The sequence below is a fragment of the Suricata suricatta genome, chromosome X, assembly GCF_006229205.1.
Source record: "Suricata suricatta isolate VVHF042 chromosome X, meerkat_22Aug2017_6uvM2_HiC, whole genome shotgun sequence".
NCBI lineage: Eukaryota > Metazoa > Chordata > Mammalia > Carnivora > Herpestidae > Suricata > Suricata suricatta.
Window position 1 is genome coordinate 29,047,923 of NC_043717.1, and position 24,477 is coordinate 29,072,399.

The window sequence follows — 24,477 nt, forward strand, 5'->3', positions numbered from 1 at the left end:
CTAGAAAGGAGGGGCCGGTTACACACACCTCCACAGAGGATGAATCAGCAAGATTTGAGAGGGGGAAAAAAATCAGAAGCGAGAAATAGGTACTTTTTTGGACCACTTATGAGAGTCTGTGGCTTTTGAACTGTCCGCGTTGGGCTGGGTCCCATCACTTGCTCGTGGATTAAGTGGCACTGAAGAAGGGCCTCATGGGCGGGCCTCCTCCTGGAGTCCAGAATACAGAAAGTAGGGACCACGTGCCATTAGTGCTCTCGGACACCTTTACCTGCCTCTTTGCTGATCTCCTCCCCCTTTCCGCACGCCCCAGTCCTGGAGGACCCACCTCAATACTCTGGGTGCCACAGGAGAGACACGGGTTTCCCCAGTAGCACGGGCAGCACCAGGAAGTCCGGCACCCTCACCACCTTCCCTTCCCCACCTGGAGAGCCCCCGCGCCAAGCAGCCTTTCGGGAAGGGCAGCGCCCGCAAAGTGCCTCTTACCCTCTCAAGGCGTCCAAACTCACTCTCTTTGTGCTCCGACGGAGGGCTGCAATCTCTCCCCAGGAAACCAAGACTCGCGCTCCACGGCTGCGCGTCCAAGTCAGCGAGTCCCGGGTGCCCCCTCACCACAGCCAGCAGGGGCCGAGGCGCTCCACCGGCCCCTTCGGGCTCTGCGGACCCATGTCCAGACCTGTCTGCCTACAACCCCGGGGCACAGGCCTACGAGGAGATCCCACTGGCCCGCCGGTTCCCTTGCTGCATAGTTCTAGATCTCACAGCTGACACAGCGGCACCACTGGTCACGCGCGCGGATGCCGAATTGTAGTTGTTACAAGACCGCCATAGAAAGGCAGGGACAATCCGGGCCGACCAGCACCACAGTTCCTGGTCTCTTTTTTTTTTTTTTTTTAATTGGGGCTTGACCTTTCTTTGAAGAATCAAATAAGTAGCGTCAAAGTTTTTCTGTCAAAAACGGAAGTGGAGGATGTTAAATGGCCACTCTCAGTCACGCAGCCTCACAAGAACTGAACTTCAGAACTGGGAGACTGATTTCCGCCAAAGCCTGATTTACCAGACACCTGGGCTTAGCTCCCAACCAATGAACATCCAGCAACGATCTCTCCCTATCCTCAAGCCAATGAGCTTACTGCTTGAACGCTGGCGGAATGGCCCCCTCTGCCCTCCTCGCCCATAAATACAGGCCCCGCCCACCGTCCATGAACTGCTTGTCCCGATTCGCGGTTCTTCAGCGATTTCTGTATAAACTCAATTTCTGGTAATTAGAGCTCGCCTCGGTTTAGCTTTTTTATTTAGGTTTACAGTACCTTACGTTCTCTTGGACAAAGTTATTTTTTTATGCAGCGGCCGCCCGTTTAAAGTAAAAAAAAAAAATGGAGTAAATTTCAAGATTTTTTTGTAGGAAATATTAGGGGAAAAAGAGCATTCCCTTTATGCATTACTCATATTTTTATTGTTGTTGTTGTGAAATGTTTTTTTACTTTCTGTATTTTATCATGTTTTCACGTGTTAAAGATCTTACTGAGCAGAAAGTGATTCCCTCTCCCAGGGCTAGCCCTTCTTAAAGGTAGCAAAGCGCTCCAGCCATTCATTTGTATGAGTAATGATCATATATATATATATATATATACATATATATATATAGTATATGGAATATATATATATATATATATATTCCCTATATAAATCAAATACTCCTGAGCGTGTAGCCCCAACCACTTTCCTATCTGACTCTCACACATAAACCAATATTTCTTGTGCCCTAAATCATGCCAAGGCCAGGTACCAGATAACTAGAGATCACCCTTATGGCCCAAATCCTGCCATAATTATTCAAACTGGTCAATCCGACACTATTTTTTCTGCCATGTCTTGCTTTTCCTGCAGCAATCCCAATAAAGTCTCTGGCCTCGACTTTTTTCCTGTCTTTTGCCACCTGACCAAAACCTGGAGCTTCCTCTGTGGCCCTGCCTGGCATGCAGTGACACCTTGTCTGGGAACTGTGAGTATAATAAGCTTTCTTCTTTCAAGCCTCAAAGTTCTCATTTCCTGTGGCCACACTCGCTCGCTTTACCATGCCATATTCCACATTTACATTCTTAGAACATTTTTTACTTGTCTACTTGAAGCTGAGAGGATGGAGTAGGTGGAGCAAAATTCCCCAGGAAGGAAGAAATGAGCTGCTGGGCAACCGCGTGTAACCTTCAAATGGAGCTTAACACCCAGCAAGCAGCAAGAGATGAAGAGAAACTCAGTCTTGATGACTTAGTTTTTATTCTAAATCTAACCATAGCTTAAACTGCTTCTTGCATGCTTAGGGTAATGTGAGCTAAAAGTATGCTTTGTTACTTAATCCAGTCTGATTTGGGTCTTTTGCCAACTGCAATAGAAACAAACCTACCTCATTCTAAAATTAGAACCAATATATGAATGTGATGATCCTAAATTATTCAGTTATCTGAGTAGAAGTTAACTGGAAACCATGAAGAATTTATATCTTGGCCTTGGGATTTGGTAAATTTTTTAGAATAGTAGTAAAACAGTAGGTTAACATGTTGCTTGCACCTTGGAAAATGTTGCCTTTTATTTTTAAATCAATTTCACTTACGGTGTACAATAAAAACTTCAAACTATGGCTTGTAGGCATATGTATACAAATATACATAAATAGCAATGTAAATCTTTAGTTGTCACTTTTATGAACCTAAGCCACCAGGTATATTCTCCTGGATGTCTCACCAGAAATTATGTGAACATACTCAAGATAAAAACAAAATCATGACTTGGTTTTCTGTTTCTGGTCTTTATTAATGGCACCAGCTGGTACCATTAATAGTATTAATGGTATCACCAGGCTCAAAAAAAATAGACAGGTTGACTTCACTCCTTCAATCAGTCTACATGTACACATGATGTCTCTTATTAATACAGCCTCTTCATTCCCAAGGCTCTCCTTTGATGCCTCATTATATATTGCCTCTAATGACCTGTAGGATGAAATTTCTGTTTATTAGGTATCCTTGTCTTACATTGATAATATCCTCATGTCATAGCCATGTTAAGCTTCCTTAATGCATGAGTTGCTTTAGTTGCTCTCCTGTTTAAACAGCTTTAATATATCCCCACAGCCAACAACCCCCCAAAATCACATATGTACATTATAGTCTGCCAGCTGAGCTTATGCATAATATGCCTGCAATTGAACTAAATTGTCTTCTGCTCTCCCATTTCAATACTCAAAGAGGAATAGTCACATTTTGACACAATCACCCTGTAATTTTCCTGCCTCTGTGTCATGATTCCTTCTAACTCACGTGTCCCTTTTTGTCAGTCTCTTATCCTTCAATGTCTCATTTGTGTTTTATATCCTCCAGAAAGCCTATTCCATTTCTGTCCACACTATCAATGGCAGTTTGTACCTCTGTCAATGTTGGATATCATATTCTCATTTGTAATCAATGTTATTTTTTAATTTTACCATTCTTACCATTCAAATTATAAATATCTATAGCATAAGGACTATAAGAACTATGCCTTTAGATCTGCTGCCCAACTGCAATTTAATACTTTAGAAAAATTTTAACAGGTTGTTTTTACATTTTATAGGCACAGTTAAGTAATGTAGGCTCTTTACAATCTCGAAAATAAGTGAGGACTATAATATAATCAGTTTAATTTGTATATATATGTTTATATATGCATGTGTGCCATAAACTGATTCTGAATGTCTGTTCCAAAAGGGAAGTTACTTGTAGTGTTTTGAACAATAGAAATATTACTATATGAATGATTACTGATTGTATAGCAAACGCAGTGTCAGAGAAGATCATGATTTTTGTCAAAGCTTTGGAATGAGAGTATTCAACAGAGGCTTCATTACGGAGATGAGCCTTGAAAAATGAACAGGCTTTGGATAGGCAGAGGGGAAATTGGAGAAAGAGTCAGGTGAAAAGGAGGGGCATGAGCAGAAGTGCAGGAATGAAAATAAGTGATTATGGTGATTTCATAAAGGAACAGGAAGAACCTTGTCAGCTGACAACAGAGATGGTGTGTGGAGGAGGAGGGAGAGGAGGAGGAGTGGTAAATAATGCTGGATGATTAGTGTGAGGTCAAGTTTTAGAAGGCCCTGAAAAACAGTGGAGAGATTTGGATTTGATGTGAACAATAGTAGTGAACACAAGGACATTACAGGCTGCGTGAATAAGATTTTTGTGAGAAGTATCATTTGAAAACAAGAAACTGTTTCTTGCAATGGCTGCTTTAATGATGATAACAAAGCAACTTTCCTCTGAATATCATAGCTGGCAGAGGTAACTACATTCCCTTTCTAGAGTAGTAATTACCATCAAAATGATATACCCTAACCTGTTATGAAGGCAGATATTAGCACGTAGGAGAAGAAGGCATTACAGAAGAACTGTAAAATCATATTTCAGGATGGATCCAATATACCATTGATTAAAAAAACAAAATCTTCCTGAAAGAGTTTGAGAGACATTTGCCAGGGTAAAATATGTTTCTCTGATTTGGAAAAGATAAATGAAGTCTTCTGCAAAACACTGAATCAAATGTGGCTAATGGGCAGATGGACTATGAAGAGAGGACAAAAAGGGAACAGGATGCTCTAGGGATCACAGATGAGCAAACTCTGGCACAACAATAACATTGCTACCACTGACAATAAACAGAATGTGATAGGGCACTTGTCAGAGTTATAGAATGGGTTAAATAAATAAAACCAAACAGGATAGATATTTTAGTGCCTCTGGAATCAGTGAGTGGGCTTGTTTATTTCTGCTTGGTAATTTGGGTTTGTTTTCTTTACTCGTTTCATTTTTTAAATGAAAGTATACATCTAAATAATAAAACCAATGAATATTAAGATCATTATAAGGAATGGTACTCAAAGTTACTATTACAAACCAATTTTTAAAAAACAACCTGATAATAGAGGTCCACTGTATGCTTATATTCAGATCAATAATTTTGTTTTCTTTTTTTTTAATTTTTTAATGTTTATTTTTGAGAGAGAGAGAGAGAGACAGAACATGAGTGAGGGAGGGGCAGAGAGAGGGGGAGATGCAGAATCTGAATCAGGCTCTAGAGTCTGCACTGTCAGCACAGAGCCCGACGTGGGGCTTGAACCCAGGAACTGTGAGATCATGACCTGAGCCAAAGCTGGTGCTTAACTGACTGAGCCACCCAGGTGCCCCAATAATTTTATTTTCTAATTTCTTATTTAAAATATGAGCATTGAGAGGAACCTGGATGGCTCAATCAGTTAAGTTTCTGACTCTGGCTCAGGTCATGATCTTACGGTTTGTGAGTTCAAGCCCCACCTTGGCCTCTCTGCTCTCAGTGTGAAGCCATTTCAGATATTCTGTCTCCTCTCTCTGTCCCTTCCCCCCTCGAAACACTAAAAACAAAAATTAAAATTAAAAGATGGGCATTGCATAAAATGCCAGTAGTTAAAACTTTCTGAGGATATTATAAAAAATGACATCAGTACTAAAGTTACTTCTTATACATTTTAATAGAAGAAGGATCACAGAACAGCTGGATTTTGAGATCCTGCTCTTTAAAATGTAAACATTGACATGAAATTCCATGGATTCTCTATTTTTCAGCTGCTATACACCAAGCATATTGCACAGTTTCACTGAAAATCCAATTTATCAATAGACTTGCTTGATTATTTTAACTAATAATGAGTAGAAGCAGTGATAATATATGGTAATAGGAAGAAAGATAATTTTTGACATTTGATATAAATGTCAAAAGGAATGAATAGCTACAGTCTCTGAGTTCATGTACTTTGCTTTCTGAATTCTGCAGTGCAAGCTAAGATAATCAGTTCTGTGATTACATTTTTTGTAATGTACCAGACATTGGCCATTTAAAAAGGCAGACCTAAAACTGCTGAATCGTTGATCTCTGGAGTGGCATTTTATTTGTCTCAAGATAAATACTATCTCTATTAGGGTACTAAATTTTGTTATCTTAAGTAATATCTCTGATCTTCATTTCAGAAATCAGTATCAGAATATGAAAGTAAATGGGAGGATAAATTGCATTTGAGGGGAAGATGGATACATTCAGAAACAGTTATCGAACTTGGGGTGTCTGGGGGGCTCATTGGTTAAGCATCTGACTTTTGGTTTTGGCTCAGGTCATTCTCTCATAGTTCTTGAGTTTGAGCCCTGCATTGGGCTCTGCACTGACATCATGGAGCTTGTCTGGGATTCACTCTCTTCCTCTCTCTGTCCCTCCACTACACCCCCACCCCCCGTGATAAATTAGTATATGTGCTGCCGAAGTGAGCACTTGAAATAAACTTTAAAAAAAGACTTAAAAAAAAAAGAAACAGTTACTGACATAAACCTATTAGAAGCTTTGTCTCAATGGTATAGTTGTGGGAAACATTGTGATGTGTGCCCAGATACCTCTTCGATATAGGACTTACTGCCCCAGCTGCTGAAAGTGCCATGCAAAATATGCCTTTGACTGTCAGTTCTTACAGAATTACCTTAACTGCAGAGAGCCAGGTTCTCTAAAGTTACATCCCTTTCCACACTGATCTGCATCAAATATCAGGTTAATATAGGTCTGCAAATTCCTGGCTACATCAGTCCTATGCTAGACAACTCTAAAGGTATATTCTAGTGGCATGGGTACACATGGCTTGCTCAAAGCTGACTTGGGGACTGCTTTGCAGCCTAACTTCCCTCTGCCCAATCCTGCTTCTCTCTCTTTCCACATGAGTTGGTCTAAGGGAACTCCTTAGTAAACTCGTGCATGGTAAACTGAACTCAGGGTCTGCTTTCCACAGAACTCAACTCACAGCAGTGGTCATTTTAAAAAATCAATCTTCTCTTCCTTAGGAGGTACTTTATTATCTTCCATAATTCAAGCACAAATTGAAGTATATTTTTCTCTCTTCTATGTGTGAGAATAAAATTATTTGGTTAAAAGTTTAAACCCAGGGTTAAATTTGGAGTATGAGTCATTGAAAATATCAAGATGAAAGCATAATCTGATGCTCTGGATGATTCATAATTTTACCAGCTATTTGAAAATGCTGAGAAATCATTTGTTGGAGTGTATTTATTTTGTTATGTGTTGAGCTATACTACCCTGATATAGTCATAAAAGTAATTGGCTTTATGGAGAAGACATTGGCCTTACAATTTATTAGCTATATATATAAAATAATAAATATATAATATATAATTTATACATAGTATAATATATAATAATAAATATATACTATATATAATTTATATGTATAAATATATGTGTATATTTATGTGTTTGTGTATATATATACATATATATTATAATCTCACAGTTAAGATGTATATAGATATATCTTAATTGGGTCCTCTGCTCAGGGCTGAATTCAAGATATTGTCTGGAATGTAGTCTCATCTGGAAACTTGCGTAATGAGAAATCCCATTTCCAAACTTATTCAGGTTGTTGGCAGAATTCAGTTCCATGTGGTTGGAGGACAGAGTCCTCATCTTCTCCCTGTCAGTGGGGGGCCACCCTTGGCTGCTAGAGATTGCCCTCAGCTCTTTGCCACATGGCCATCTCCATAGTCAACTCACAACATGGCATTTGCTCCTTTAAGACTAGCAGAAGAATCTCATTTGAATCTCCCTTGCTCTGAATTCCTCTCTTCAGGAAAGACCTGAATCTTCTTTTAAAGGACTGTTTTGATTAAGTCAAGCTCAGCCAGGATAATCTCGCTTTTGATGAACTCAAAGACAGTGTATTGGAAACCTGATTACATATGCAAAATCTCTTCACCTTTGTGATACCAGGTAATCAAGGAGAGAAATCTAATCATATTTACAAATCCTGCACATACTCAAAGGGAAGGGATTATACAGAGCATGCATATATACGGGGAGAGAGGTAACTACAGAGTGCATATTAGAATTCTGCCTACCACATACTGGTTTTGTGTTTAAAAACACCATATTTTCATATAAATTAAATAACTTGACATTTCTACTTATTTCAATTCATGCTTTAAAGTTTTGCAAGAGACTTGGCATACATTATATCTGGTGTGTATGTGTGTGTGTGTGTGTGTGTATGTGTGTATTACCCAATATTAGAGGAAAAAAAGTTGGGGGTTGGTTAATGTCCTTTGAGTATTATTGAGTCACAGCATCCACCTAGAGCTTATTTAGGAGAGTAAACTGTGTTTGACTTACTGTTTACTATTGATTAATGTTCCCAGACATGATGATGTCACATGTTAAATTATGGATTTTCATTTGGTACAGGTGCAAGTAATTGGTAAGGATAACCCAGGATAACTTCATAACCAATTGTGTATATAGTCCAGCAATTTTATACATTCCATTTTATATTACTTCTGCATAGCTCCTCCCTTTCACTTTTAAATTAGTCTTGACATTGTACTGGTTCCTTTAATAATAAATTATTTAAATAAATATTTGACCCTATATATGTGTATGAAGTTCATCCCAATTACATGGGTTATTTATTTAAATGGTTACATAATCCAGCTATTTACCTGACACTTGGATATTTTTTACACTCTTGCTACCAAAACCAACCTAAATTTGAACATTAGTAGTGGGGAATCTCTATTTCCCCAGAATTCACTTTCAATTTTAAGTTTACAGAAGGTCCTTCCTATAATGAGGGATGACCATGTTTTTAAAGCTGTATGTACATATATGTAATCTAAGATCACATTAAATCTGGCATCCTACACAAGGTACTCAATGAATATTCTTGAATCAATGACTAAATTAATGAAATGAGAGAAAGAATGGTTATCTGAGGTGACGAGTTTTAAAGAATAGTATACATGGTAGTCCTGTAAAAGTTGTATAGAAAGATAATTTCGAAGGTTGAAAATCAATTGCAAGTCTAGTTTAACTGGCTTACATGGCAGTCAGCCACTCCCCAAAACCAGGTGTTCTACATGAAAATGTCAACATAAATAAGCACATTCACAATTATTTTATTGTTCCACAGATCCTTGAGTTGTTTTTTTTCCCATTGTTTTTGTATTCTTCAGGGTATATAATTTCTTTTGTTGTCTTTAAATTCACTCTTTTCTCTGTCATCTTCATCTCCAAGCTGCTATTGAGCACATTCAATGATTATTTTTTTTAATTTCACATGCTTCTCAGTTCTAAAATTTCCATTAAGTTCTGTTTTAGAGAGGCACCTGGGTGGCTCAGTCAGTTGAGTGTCCAGCTCTTAGTTTCAACTCAGGTCATGATGTCATGGTTCCATGAGTTCGAGCCCTGCTTCAGGTTCCACACTGACAGTGCAGAGCCTGCTTGGGATTCTCTCACTTTCCCTCTCTGTCTGCCCCTCCACTCATCTTGTGCCGTCTCTGTGTCTCTCAGAAAAAATAAATAAACTTTAAAAAAATTCTGTTTTAGGGTTTTGATTTTTCTACTGATAATGTATACCTTTATTTTCATTTCAAGTATGTTTACTATTATGTCATGGAACACTGAACATAGTTATAATAATCTGTTTTTGATAATCCCAATGTTTGTGTCATCTCATAGCTGGCATCTGTTGATGGTCTTTCCCCTTAATTTAATCAGATTTTCCTAGTTCTTTGCAGGCCAAGTGTAGGAGCACTGACAACACTGACTCCATCTTTGGCCCTGCATCTTGTTCAGGCTCCTGCAATGATCTCCCTCCAGGCTATGTGGGCGTTTTTTTTTTTTAAAGATATTTTGAATGTTTATTTATTTGAGTTGAGAGAGAGAGAGAGAGCAAGTGTGAGTGGGTCAGGGGCAGAGAGAGGAGAGAGAGCATCCCAAGCAGGCCTGCACTATCAATGCAGAGCCCGATGCAGGGCTCCATCCCACAAACAGTGAGATCATGACCTGAGCTGAAATCAAGAGTTGGATGCTCAGCTGACTGAGATACCCAGATGCCCAGGTCTATGTGGTTTTGGCCCTGAGGAGGTTAATATATGCTCTAACCAGAATGTGGGTGGGTTTGTTCTGATTTTCCCTAAAGTGGCACACAGAGGCCCCACCTGAGATAACTAGTAGAGATCCTCAGGCACACAAATGGTATCACTTTATGTAACTACCCTGAGGCCCCACCATCCCCTCTATAAAAGCTAGAGAGTAAGGCCCACACTTGGCAGTGAATAAGGGTGGAGACTTGCTGTGTCTTGGTTAGATTGCCTGCCTGATTCCCCTTGTCAATAAGTTACCTTAGGTAAAACTGTGCAAAAGGTATGGAGTGGCTTTGCTGAGTAGCTTGCTTCGTTTTTGGTCACAAGGGCCTTCTTGGTCTGGCCTTCTTCACTGACCCTCCTCTACCTTCTATCAGTTAGCAAGCCCCACAGGAAAACAAAAACGAAACAAACATGGGTCAAGGAGTCCTCCTGGGGTAAGGCTCATTGTCCCTGGAGAAGAAGGAGGAAGGTTGATTGTCATGAGGGGAATCCCAAGCTTGCCAGCTACTGCCACATGGGGAGTTGGCCAGGTTTTTTTGAGTGTTTCAGACCAGTGTGCAAGTACAGGGACAAGTTGAAAACACCCAAGATACTGTTAGATATTCCATGTGAAATTGTTGGGGAGGGAGGAAATGGAGAAGGGAAAGTGGACAAGCTGTTGGAGTGGTGGCTTGGCCATTGATCTGTGTGTGCACTGCCAGATGCTGGAAGGGGCATTACAAGGAAGGAGAGCCTTGGAGCAGACTCAAGAAGCATTGGCTTGGGAGAGGGGATTGTGGAAGCACAGTGTTCCTCTAAGGTGAACATTGTGTCCTGGAGAATCGAAAAGCGGGAGGATCATTTACCAATCGTAGTGTGTAGGATGGCAAAGATGTGTGGGTGCAGACTGCCATGTACTAGGGTGAGAGCTGTTGTATTTCAAGGGAGTTGGGACCCTGGGATGTGGAATCCCTGGGATGGTGACTCCTCTGACAGAGAAGACATTATCCTGGTGGAGAAAAATGACTTACAAGCATGCCTTTTAATTCAAACAAAGACCCAGACCTCCTCGTGAGCCTGTGGATGACAGAGAAGAGGTTCCCACTGGTCAGAAAATGATTGAGTAATTCTGCTGAATTGGTGGAATTAATCAGCTGCTTTGAGCAAAGGGGCCTAGAAGGGGTGGTAGCTTGGGTGTTGTGACTTTGGGATCCTGGGGGGAGATAGTAGTATGTTGAATGAGTTTGAGTTGTCAAAGATGGCCTCCGTCACTGCTTGACATGCCTTGAGGCAGGGGTATTGTGCCCCAGGCATGGGTGAGAATCACCAACACTTGTCTACTTTGATTTGATAAATGTTAGCATTAGAACAATCCAGTCTGGCAGGGGAATGTTCCCTCCCTTCCATTGTACTAGACCTCTATGGAAGAATATACAAAATTACTCATGAACTGGGCAGGAAGGCCATTTGCACTCAGCATTTTGTAAGCCCAGACTAAGAATTATTTTCCTCTGGGATGAAAGACTGTACCTTACAGTGAGCCTCAGGGGCATGGTATGGGGCTTTAGTATTTATCCTTGCTCCTGTGGTTAATTGGCCCACTGCTACAGTAGCTGCTACAGTAGCTGGCTGAAGTGAAACCAAAAGAATCTGTCATAAGGGAAATAGATGGATGGAAAAACAAAGGATCCTGCTGACGATAAAATGGCAGAAAGGGGCCTATCAAGGTCTCTCATAAACAATTGTGGCAAGATCTACTATTAACCGAGACCTGAGGGAAAACCTAGACAAACAACCCAATTCAGTCTTGCTCAGCCTGAGGAAGGTGTCGCCTAAGAAAAAGCAGTTCACTTCCTTGCAGGAAGGCTCAAGCCAGGTGCGTCCCCAAGTGCCCCCCTACTAATGGAGGAATTTACAGGAGTGAATATCCCACTCCTTAGAGAGTAGGTGTTAGGTCAATGTCACACTTAAGTGCATGCAATAGGGGGCGAAAAGAGGCCCTGTGTTGAATTAACCATTTATTGGGCTTGTACTTAATAGACTGTACTAGCTCTAATAGATGCTGAACTCACACTTCCTATGGAAACCCCTCCAAATTTGGGGGAGAAATAAAGGCTATTGATGGTTATGAGGGGCAAATTATCAAGGTCAGACAAACTATAGATGGGCAGGCTCCCTCCCTGCTGTTTTGTAGTGCATATTTTCCCCATTCCTGAGTATATTCTTGGCCCATATATTTTATAGGATCTAAATCTGACTGCAATGACTGGTGAATTCAGGTTGCATACTCAAGTGGTGGAAACCATCATTGCAGGTAATACAAAAATGAGAACCTATACAGCTTCTCACTCCCTGGAGAGTAATAAACCTAAAACAATGTAAGCTACCTGGAGGGCATCATAAGATTACTGCCACCTTTGGAGAATTAGAGAAGGTAGGGGAAATCATGCATGCTCAGCTCCTTCAGTAGTCCAGTTTGGCCTATAAAGAAATCTAATGGGAGACACTTGGGTGGCTCAGTCAGTTAAGCATCAAACTCTTGATCTTGGCTCAAGTAGTGATCTCATGGTTCATGAGATGGAGCCCAGCCTTGGGCTCTGTGCTGCCAGCTCAGAACCTGCTTGGATGTCTTTCTCTCTGCCCCTCCCCTGCTCAAGCATTCTCTGTCCCTCTCTCTCTTTTTCAAAATATATATTTAAAAAAACATTAAAAAAATCTAATGGGCCCTAGCCAATTACAATAGATTATAGGGAACTCCAAAAAGTTACTCTGCCCATCCATGCCATGATACTCAGGATCCATTCATGCCATGGTGCCCAGGATAGTCTTATTGTTAGAAAAAAATCATGGCATTTACTAAGACATCATCATATACTGGACCTATCACTTTTTTCAGCTTTGTATTAGGATATGAATCCCAAGACCAATTCACCTTCACATGGAATGGAAGACCATGGGTCTTCCAGGCATTGCCCCAAAGGTATTTTCATAGTCCCATAATTGGTTACTGGATGGTTGCCGGAGATTTGGAAAAGTGGATATTACCAGAGGAGATGGTTCTTTATCATTATATAGATGACATGTTAACTTGTGATGATTTATCCTCCTTGTCTGAAGTAGTCACATCATGACAGGCATACTTAAAGGCATGAGGATGGGAGATAAATACTGACAAGATTTGGGGGCTGAGTCAATCAGTAAAGTTTCTGGGCATCATCTCGCTAGGTAAGACAAAAGTGATGCCAGAGGCAGTCACTGATAAAATACAAGCCTTGCCAATCCCTAAAATGGTGAAGAAATTACAGGCTTTTGTTTATTGAGTTGCTGGAGGCTTTTTATTTCCCAGCTAGCGCAGACATTAAGACCTTTATATGCTTCAGTTAACAAGGGAAGCCAGAGACTTTCTTTCTTTTCTTTTTAAGTTTGTTTATCTTTGAGAGAGTGAGCACACTTGCATGAGCAGGGGAGGGATAGAAAGAGAAAGGGACAGAGAATCTGAAGTGCTCTCTGTATTGACAGCAGAACCTGATGCAGGGCTCGAACCCATGATGGACAAGATTACCACTTGAGCCAAAGTCAGACACTCAACCAGCTGAGCTATCCAGGTGCCCCAGCCAGAGCCTTTCATCAAGGCTCAGGTGGTATGGTTGCAGGTGTTGTTGGGAGGTTTGAAGCTGATCATGTGGGAGACCCTTGTTTTGCAATTGCCACAAAATCTTCTACCTGCTAAGACTTGAGTTCATTGGAAATTAGCTTAAAGTCTCCCCCCACCCCACCTCCCCGGTGGCTTGGTGTTCTTATCCCTTGGAGCCAAGGGCTCACATCTAGTATTATTTTTAACCCCTTATTCCACATTTGTCAAAGCCCAACACACAAGCAAATAATTGCTTTTGAACCTTTGACAGTTGGCCCAGAGGTAGGGCTGTTAATATGCATGCCAACTGAGATGCCTGTGTACAAGGTAAATCTACACTCTGAGGCTGTTAAGAGGCAAAACATATGGTAACTTCCTCCAGGAAGAATACCTAAGCCAGGGATGCTATTGACTCACTGAAATTGCCTGTAAAACATTCATCACCCCTAGCTTCCCATTGCTGTTTTTCCCTACTGTTGTGTCCGGAAGCTTCTTAATGTCAAGGGCCACCACTTGTTGAAATTCACAATCACTGGGGAACAATAGTTGTAAGTAATTTCTTTGGTCTTATATTATTGTAGCTGCAGCACAGGCATGCAGGTCACTTACTGATATCTAGCTCTAGGGTCATAGTGGAAGAGAGTCCTGTAAAGGTTGTATAGGACACGAAGATGGCGGGTATGGAGTGGAGGAGTGCTGACAGTACTGACTCCATCTTTGACCTTACATCTTGTTCATGCCCACATAGTGACTTCCCTTGGGGCTACATGTTCCAGGCCCCTAATACATGCCCTGAACAGAATGTGGGAAGGCTTGTTCTGACCTCCCCTAAAGTGGTACACAAAAGGCGCCACTTGGGGTGACCCATAGAGCTCCTCTGGTGCACAGAAGGCACCATTTTGGAGAACTATCCTGTGGCCTCGCCTCCATGCCACTTACTCTGTAAAAGCTGGGGATTGAGGTCCAGACTTGAGAACAGGGGTGGCAAAGAGCTGCATGCCACCTGGATCGTCACTCTGCCCACCTGATTCCCCCATCAGTAAGTTGCCCTGCATGAAGTTCTATAAATGGTACAGAGTGGCTTGCTTCATTTTTCGGTCTTAAGGTGCTTTCTCAGTCTGGAGGATGTATTACTGACCTTCCTACACCTCACACCATGTAAATTTGGACTGTGTCTTAATATTATGATACGAGATTCTGTGACTTGCTAATTTTTGGAGAATGTTGCTCTTCTGTGTTTTTAGTTGGAAATCAACCCAATTAGTTTTAGAATGCAAGTTTGGTTTCACCTTCTGTATGTGGTGGTCCCCAAATCAGTTATGTTTTCCAAGCTCTTCTGTGTTTTTTGGGTCTACCACATTTGCTGCTCAGAGGTTAGTCTAATACTTAGGCAGTTGTTGGTAGGGTAAGCTTTTTGAAGCTTTTCCTATACCTCTTTGGGTCTGTTCTGCCCATCAACAGCTTAAGAGTGAACCTGGAATTTCTACTGCTTCATCCATGGATTTAAAAGCTGCTCTTCTCCAAGAGTTCCTGGGTGGCCTAGTCGGTTAAGCATACAACTCTTGATCTCGGCTCAGGTCATGATCACACAGTTTCATGAGTTTGAGGCCTACGTCAGGCTCTGCCCTGAAAACATAGTATTATCTCTCTCTCCTACTCTCTCTGCTCCTCCCTCACTTATGCTCATTCACTCACTTTCTCTCTCTCTCTCTCTCTCTCTCTCTCTCTCTCTCTCTCTCTCTCTCTGTCTCTCAAAATAAATAAACACTTTAAAAAAACTTTAAAGCTGCCCTTCTCCAGATTCTTCTCTGGGATTTCTCCTACGCATTCCATCTCGAAGCTCCCCTTTTTGACTCCTCTGCCTGGAAATTAAATTGTCATAGAGTTCTAGCCTCTCAAGCTTTTATGCAATTCCATGTGACTAAAATCTCTTTGGGGCAAAGTGGTGAGAAAAAGGAATAACAGGGATTTTCTCCATACTCTTTGAACAGCATAATCCCCTTTTCCTGTCTCCAGTGGCCAAAGAGACAAGTCATCTTTGGGGTTTTAGGTACTCATGTTGCATCCGTCACCGCTGTGTACTTTTGGGAGTATAGTTGTCCTCAGGACCATGCTGGAAGAAGAAAAGGAGAAAATGTCCCTCACTGTGACATTCCGGGAGCAGTTTGCCTTGTCCTCTGGCAAAAGAATAAAGGATGACTTTTGATGTCAATGCACAATGCTCTACTCCAGGATTTGTGCAGACTGGACGACAGAAAAAATGAATTTCCATTTAGGTTTTCATTTTCACCTTCAATCTACCTGTTCTACTTTACACTTGAGATTCCTCAACTGGTTGCTTTTTCTGTCCAGTTTTTAGTTGTAATCAGTAGGAAATCTCAACTTGACTGGCCTCCCAGTTATTTTAAATGGGCAAAATATAATAATTTGCACATCTAACCCAAACTCAGTTTTATAAAATGTAATGAAACCATACTGGGCTGGATAGATAATTATATTGCTGTATCTAATCCTTTTATTTTTTATTTTTGGTAGTCAACTAATATGAGTCATATGGTTAACAGTTGACCTAGAAATAGTATCTTTTTCTCTTCCATTATGATAATCTCTCTCTCTCTCTCCCTCCCTTTGTTTCCTTATCTACCACTTTGTTCAGTTAAACAAAAACATCCAAGTATGATGGGTTCTGTAGAAATTCTCTGCTAGCAAATGAAAGATAGGGCGTGGGTCTCGCTGAGTAGGAGACTGTGATTCACTCTTAATACCATGAATATCTAGGGCCTGGCTCTTCATTGCAATGTAGAGTGTCTTTTGCATATTAAAGACTTGAGCACCTTTTTTTTTTTTTTTACTAAATGTATTGAGTCTTAGGGATAGAAATATAAAAAACTGCCCTCAAAATTGTTAAATTTAGAGTTAAGTTTTACAAAATTTGATATTAAGCACTAAGAGATATTCTGGAAACATGTTAATTGGGAGAGATGATTTGTGAGCATGCTTATATAACAGTTCTGACTGTTTTCCATAATTGTATGCTAGCTAATATGGGGAGAACTAGAGTGTACTTTACTGTGCATAGGGCAGAATTCTAGCACTCAATTGATAGAAACTACAGATGTGGCTGTACAGAATGTCCTCGTTCATGAAAAATATAAACGGACCTAAAGTCTCAGGGAATATTTTAATTACACTTGAAATTTATTTTGCATGCCAGGATCTATGTTGAATTATTAGGATAAGCATCTCTACCCATCAATATGAAATGGGGCAAAGGAAATTCAAAGACTCTTTAATGGGAAGAGGAAGAGGAAGAAGAGATGATAAATAAAAAATATAGAGACTGATAGTCTCAGATCAATACATCCATTCTATGTTTTGAACATGAGGAAATCTAACTTCTGATTTGGTTTAAAAAATACATATATATATGTGTGTGTGTGTGTGTGTGTGTGTGTGTGTGTGTGTGTGTATGTATATGTATATCAGCTATAGGTCACAGGGGCACTGGGAGATAGAGTTCAGCAAGAATAGGGGTCAGGAAACTTTGTAAAACGGCCAGATAACATTTTAGGCCTTGTGGACTATATGGACTGTGCTAGAACTCTGTCACTGAAGTGCAAGAGCAGCTGTAAACACTAGATCACTAAGTAAATGGGGGTGGCTAAATTGCAACAGAAATTTAGTAACACAGGCAGCACTCCAGATTTACCACATGGGCTGTGATTTGCTGAACCCTAGCCTCTAAGCACAAACCTTGATTCGCCAGTGAACATCAACTGCAAATCCTTCTGCTGGCAAAGGGGATTTGACTTTTATAGAAGAGTATAAGGGATCAAAATGTAGTGATAGGGGGTCACCTGGGTGGCTCAGTCTGTTAAGGGTCCACCTTTGGCTCACGTTATGATCTCACAATTTATAAGTTCAAGCTCCAGGTTGGGTTTTGTGCTGACAGCTCAGAGCCTGGAACCTATTTGGGATTCTGTGTCTCCCTTGCTCTCTGCTCCTCCCCCACTCGTGTGCTCGCATGCTCTCTCTCAAAAATAAACATTAAAGTTTTTTAAAATAAAATTTAATGTTATGTGTCAGTTTTTCTGTTCTCTGCAACTTAGTGGAAGTGCTGCACATTTAAAAATAGGATGAATAGGGGTGCCTGGATGGCTCAGTTGATTAAACGTCCAACTCTTGATTTTGGCTCAGGTCATGATATCATGGTTCATGGGTTCGAGCCCCTCATCTGGCTCCGTGCTGATAGTGCGAGCCTGCTTGGGAGTCTCTCTCTTTTCCCCTTCCCTGCTCATGTGCTCTCTTTTTCTCTGTCTCAAAATAAATAAATAAACTCAAAAAAATATGGATTGATGGATAGATGAATGTGAAAAGGAACTATGATAAATGTTAATCATAGAATCTAGGTAACAGGTGTATGTATATTTCCTGTGTAATTGAGTTTTCTACACTTGTGGGGTGCCTGGGTGGCTCAGTCGATTGAGCGTCCGACTTCAGCTCAGATCATGATCTCCCTGCTCGTGAGTTTGAGCCCCGCGTCGGACACTGTGCTGACAGCTCAAAGCCTGGAGCCTGCTTCAGATGCTGTGTCTCCCCCTTTCTCTGCCCCTCCCATGCTCATGCTCTGTCTCCTCTGTGTCTCAATAATATATAAATGTTAAAAAAGATTTTTTGAATTTTCTACACTTGAAAATGTTAATGTAGAAAATTTTAATATGGGACCAAAATCAAATTTCTTAAAATATGTAAGGGTATCTATGAAATTATGACTAAAATTATTTTCATATAATAGTCTTCTGACACATTAGAAATATGCACTTTAGAATCACTTGGGATGGCTAATTCAGTTAGGCATCTGACTTCAGCTCAGGTCACCATCTCACAGTCTGTGAGTTTAAGCCCCATGTCAGGCTTTGTCCTGACAGCTCAGGGCCTGGAGCCTGTTTCACATTCTGTGTCTCCCCTTCTCTCTGCCCCTTCCCCACTCGCTCTCTGTCTTAAAAATGAATAAACATAAAAAAAATGTTCAGTTTAAAATGCAATATTTTGGGGGGCCTGGGTGGCTCAGTTAGTTAGGCTTCTGACTTCAGCTCAGGTCATGATCTTGCAGTTCACAAGTTCAAGCTCTGCTTTGGGCTTTGTGCTGACAGCTCAGATCCTGGAGCCTGCTTCTGATTCTGTATCTCTCTGTCCCTCCCCTGGTCGTGTTCTGTCTCGCTATCTCTTAAAAATAAATAAAAACATTTTAAAAAATAATAAAATGTACTATTTCCAAAGAATTATATATGCATCAGTTATACCTAAGTAGCTAAAAAATTTGTACACTTTCTCCATATAACTTTTTATCAGAGAGCTTAAATTTGGTTGTTAGAAAAAGCAATAGTTAAGTAATATAAAATTGGTTACCAATCCAGTGTAGAGGGTTTTGTTTTATTCAGTCATATAAACATCCATTCTATTTAGGGTTTAAAGGCAAGTCATATTGTGAGTTTTATGCAAAGTTCTGTTAAGATTATGGAAAAATGTTAACATGACCTAGTACACATACAATAAGAAGTCAAGACAACCCACCCCATGAGTGGTTAACTATAGTGTCCATATATTCTTTTTCCTGAACTGTATATAATTTTTTTTCTCAGAAGAAAAAGCTAAATGAAAAGAGAAAATGGCCCTGTGCCACTCTATTCTAATTGTACGCCGAATGTGAAAGTTATTACTATTGTTCAGGTCTAATCTTACTGGAGGCAAATGTACATCACTTATCGTTTTCAGCAAAACATTATCTTTAATGATACCATCCCTTAGAATCTATATAGATTTTATAGCATTTGCCTTTAAGTATATATAGATCTATATATAAGTATATAAAATATATATAGATTTTATAGCATTTACCTTTATGAATCCTGAAGAAGCTGTAATCAATGGATTACGTTAAATATTTTGATGAATCTGTCAAATAGGAAAACAGTTTACTAATGGTTCTTATTTTTGTATCATGCCATCTCAGTCAATGAGGAAGAGAGCCATGGAGTAGCAAAATGTGTTAACCAATTATGAAGAAACTCCTTCCATCTCTACTATTTGATATAATGTTGACATTATTACTGACTGAGGTTCTTTGATTCAAGTATGAGAAAGTAGTTCCAAAGCTGTATATACATAAAAACCACCCAAAGTTACAAGCTGTGTAAATTATAAGATACGCAGCCATTCTCAAAATTCCTCTGTATCTTAACACTATTAAAAAATCAGGTGAGGAAAAGGGGGGACAAAGAGTTAGGGAGAGAGAGGGAGGCAAATCATGAGAGACTCTTGAATACTGAAAACAAACTAAGTGCTGAAGGGGGAGGGGGTAAGGGGAAGGGAGGTGATGGTCATGAAGGAGGGCACTTGTGGGGAAGAGCACTGGGTGTTATATGGAAACCAACTTGACAATAAACTATAAATAAAAAAAAAAATCAGGACGAAAGCATCTTCATTTTTGCCTTGGATGCTCAGATAGTGTCAGAAAGGAAGACCTTCCTCTGCCCTGTGGGCTTTCTAGCTAGACTTAGAATCAAGTTGACATGAGACAGATTAACAGGAGAAAATCAAATTTAATCGATGTCTATACAGGAAATACACACAGAAATGAAAACCTTAGACCTCGGTGTGGGGCTTGAACTCACGGACCACGAGATCATAACCTGATCTCAAGATTAGACACTGAGCCACCCAGGTGCCCCTAAAATTGTATCTTCTATTTGAATAAAGTTATATTTCTAGTTGGTTCTCTCCTATAGTAATTCGCTAGAACAAGCAGATGTCAGAAAAAGGAGGCAAGGACAGCCCTGAAGCAGCCATTAAAAATTGACATCCGTGTAACTTGAGTGGTATTTATCAAGCAATAGCAGTAGTTGGACCTACCGTACATTCTGGCCCTTGAGCTTATGTTGCTGAATGTCCTGTATGTTCCAATAAATGGACTCAACAATCACAGAGGCCTCAGTTAAAATCTCTACTCTGCCACTCACAAACAACTACTTTAAGTCTGCTCTTTCCCTCAGGGTAAATCTTCTCAAGGCGAATAAATGAGGAAACATGTATGACCTAGAACAATTCAAGTACTCCTTAAATGGAAGTCCTTTTCCTTATGAGTGCCTCATCAGAATTAGATTTAAAATACATTTAATGTTTCTCCAGCAATATGGCAGACTAGATATCCTGGAAAAAAAAATTATGCCTAAGCATCTAGCAATACTTGGTTTAAAAAAGTAAATGCAGAGATGAACATTTTTAATGGAGTGATAAAAGAAACTCCTAGGGAATGACAGAAATAAAGACAAAAATGGAAGTTGGGGGGGAGAGAAGTAAGTTAGGGCAGATGCTAAGACTATCTTCAGAGGTATAGGCTGATCTCAGTAACCAGATTTTAATAGCTGAGTGGGAAGGTGAAACATGTTCCACGCGGTAGAGTGTCAAAACTGAGCCTGTAATTTAAAGCAAAGGGCCTTGAAGGGCTACACCCTCAATGAAGGGATTAAAGTAAATAAAATTTGTATGTCAAAAAATATGATTAGGAAAATTGAGAATTCATAGCCACATATAATCCTCATGTTATGTTCAGGTTTGAATATATAATATCAAAATGATTTGAGAAATCCCCAAAGAATGATAGTACCATAAATTTGACTTAGGTTGACCCTGTCAAAAGCAAATCCCTTCTAATGGGATACCTTTTCAACCAAAATCCCTCAGTATTCCCATAGTTGAGAGTCCCACTAAACAGGAGATTTTAACAAATTATAAACACATGAGAAAACAAGCTGTGTGAGCAAAAGTTAGAAAAATTATAAACAGAAATAGAATTTCAAGATCCATAATTAATGGAATACAGATCTTAATATATGGTTTAGGGATCAGCCTATTGAAAGCTGGACATGTGGAAAGTTTTTATTTTTTTTCATAAGCAAAGAATGAGCAAAGCTCAGAGTAGATAAACAGTATGTTCAGTTTTTCTAGAAATAGAAAATATAATGTCAGTTGGTTGTCATCAACATCACCCTGATAGTGTTCTGGAATATTCTAAGTGTTGAAACTCTGTGGAGTCCTGGCTCTGGCAGGAGCTAACTCTATGGCCATAGTAAAGCTACTTTTATTATAAGTGTCACAGTTTCCTCAATTGTAAAATAAGGATAATATCTGAGATTAGTGTTTTTATGAGAATTCATATAGATTGAAACTAAAATCTATAAGAGGAAAGTACAAATTTCATGATATGTAGTTACCAAATGCTTCACACAAAAGGAAGCATTCAATCTGAATCAGAAGTATTAGTAAGAATATCTTGGCAGAAAAGGGAAGGAGTGAAGAGAACACGATGGGCAAAGTAAAAAAGGCATACAGAGTATATCCCGAACATGGCAAGTTGAGCCCTGTGGGTTAAGTTTTCTGTATTAAAGGCGATATGGAAGAAAATAATGTAGACTATAACAAAATTGACATGGCCTTGTCTTTAAATTTTAAGAGACTAAAGTGTTAGAGAATTTCAATTCTTTTTTATTATTTTTCATATAGAATTTAGTTTTTAGAGTTCAAAGTCATATAGAGGATATTTTCCATAAGTAATGTATTTCATATTTTCTTCATACATGGATGGACACTTAAGTTGTTTCTCTGTCTCAGCTATTGTGAATAATGCTACAATAAGCTTAGTAATGAAGATATCTCTTGAACATAGTGATTACAGTGCTTTTGGATAGAGAGCCTAAATTGAGATTGCTGGATCACAAGATAGTTTTGTTTTTTTAATTCTTTTTTGAGGAAACTCCACGCTGTTTAGCACAGTGGCTGCACTGTTTGCATTCCCAGCAACAGTGCCCAAAGTTTTGCCTTTCTCTACATCTTTACCAACACTTAATCTTTCTTTGATGATAGCCATTCTGACTGGTGTGAGGGGCTACTTCACTGTGGTTTTGAATTGCACTTCCCTGATAATTAGTGATGTTGAGCATTTTTTTAATGCACCTGTTGGCCATCTGTATGCTTTCCTTGGAAAAATGCCATTCAAGTCTTCTGGTTTTTAATTAGATCGTTGTTCTTGTTATTGTTGTTGTTGTTATTTGCTGTTGTATCATATGAGTTCCTGATCTACTTATCAGGTATGCAGTTGCAAATATTTTTTTCCCGTTCTGTAGGTTTTCTTTTTATTTTGTTGATTGTTTCTTTTGCTATGCAGAAGCTTTTTAGTTCGATGTAGTCCCACTTGTTGATTTTTTGCTTTTGTTGTTTATGCTTTGGGTGTCAGATAAAAAAAAAATCATTACCAAGACCAGTATCCAGGAGCTTTTTCCATATATTTTCTTTTAGGACTTTTATGTTTTCAGGTTTTATGCTCAAGTCTTTAATCCAGTTAATGTTTTTGAGTGGTATAAGATAGAGATCCAATGTTACTCTTTTGCATGTGATTATCCAATTTTCCCAACACCATTTATTTAAGAGACTATCCTATACATTGAGTATCCTTGGCTACTTTGTCTTACTTGGTTAGTCAAATATGCTTAAGTATATTTTTGGATTCTCAATTCTGTTCCGTTGGTCTACACTGTGTGTTGGCTAACTCGTTTGAAATTTCACATTTGCTCTTGAATGCCTGTAATGAATTATTTATTTGTTTGTTTATTTTAAATGCTTATTTTGAGAGAGAGTGAGTGTGAGTGGAGGAATGGCAGAGACAGAGAGGGAGAGAGAGAATCCCAAGCAGGCTCCACTCTGTCAGTGCCAAGCCTGATGTGGGGCCTGATGTTGCAAACTGTGAGATTATGACCTAAGACGAGATCAAGAGTTGGACACTTAACTGACTGAGTGATCCAGGCACCCCGGAATTTTTTATTTAGTTACTGTTTTTTTCAACTCTCTGATTTATTTGCTTTATCTCTTTATTTCCCCTATTTGATGAAACATAGTCATCATACCTTCCTTTACTACTATAGTCACGATTTTCTTTAGTTCTTTGAACATAGAATGGCTTAATAATGCCTTTCAAGCCTTTATTAAGTATATCTAGTTGCTCTCACAGATGGTTGCTATTGCCTACTTTTTTCCCCCAGTGAGTGCATTATACATTCCAGTTTCTTTGCATGACTTATGTTTTGTTGGAAACTTAATATTTCAGATAATATAGCCTTTGTTCAATGAATGGGATGTGCGCAGAAGGGAGCCCCCACCTTTTGGTCACACATGCCCAGATCATAGCCTCAGCAACAGGTACCTGTGACCTAGATCAGAAATGTTGACATTCTGTCCCTCTTGGGAAGAAAACCCTTGATTAGGAACTGGGAGGGAAAGGGAACTCTGTTGTCTTGCCTATACTAGTCTAGAATGAAGTGTCTGTCTCACTGAGCTTGACCAAGGGAGGGACAACATGGATGGTGGTTCAAATACAAGCACTCTCATAATTCTTACCATGTTTTAATAGATTTTCTTGAATAAGTGTTCTTTATTTGAAGTATTCTTTTAAGACCATTTTCAGAGACACTGAGTGTTTGTCTTTTTAAGTAATTTTTACCACTTTCAGTGGCAGGTGGGTCTGTAGAGCCCTTTGCACGGTCATGTCAGATGTAGAACCTCAGTTCTCTGTTATCATGACCTAATTTAAGAATATACTTTCCATCGTGACCTGGTAAACACACATGTGCGTACACACTTAATTATAGTGAGATTTTACAGAATACTTTTCCTTACTAAGTGTGCTTCATTTCATTATATTCCTATTTTGTTTTGCCTAATTATAAAAAGTACTAGTTGGCAATATCTGGAATGATTTTTCTGCCCACTAATATTTTGTGACTAACAGATTAGAAAACACTGCTCAAGTTGATTTGCAGTCTTTGTTTATTT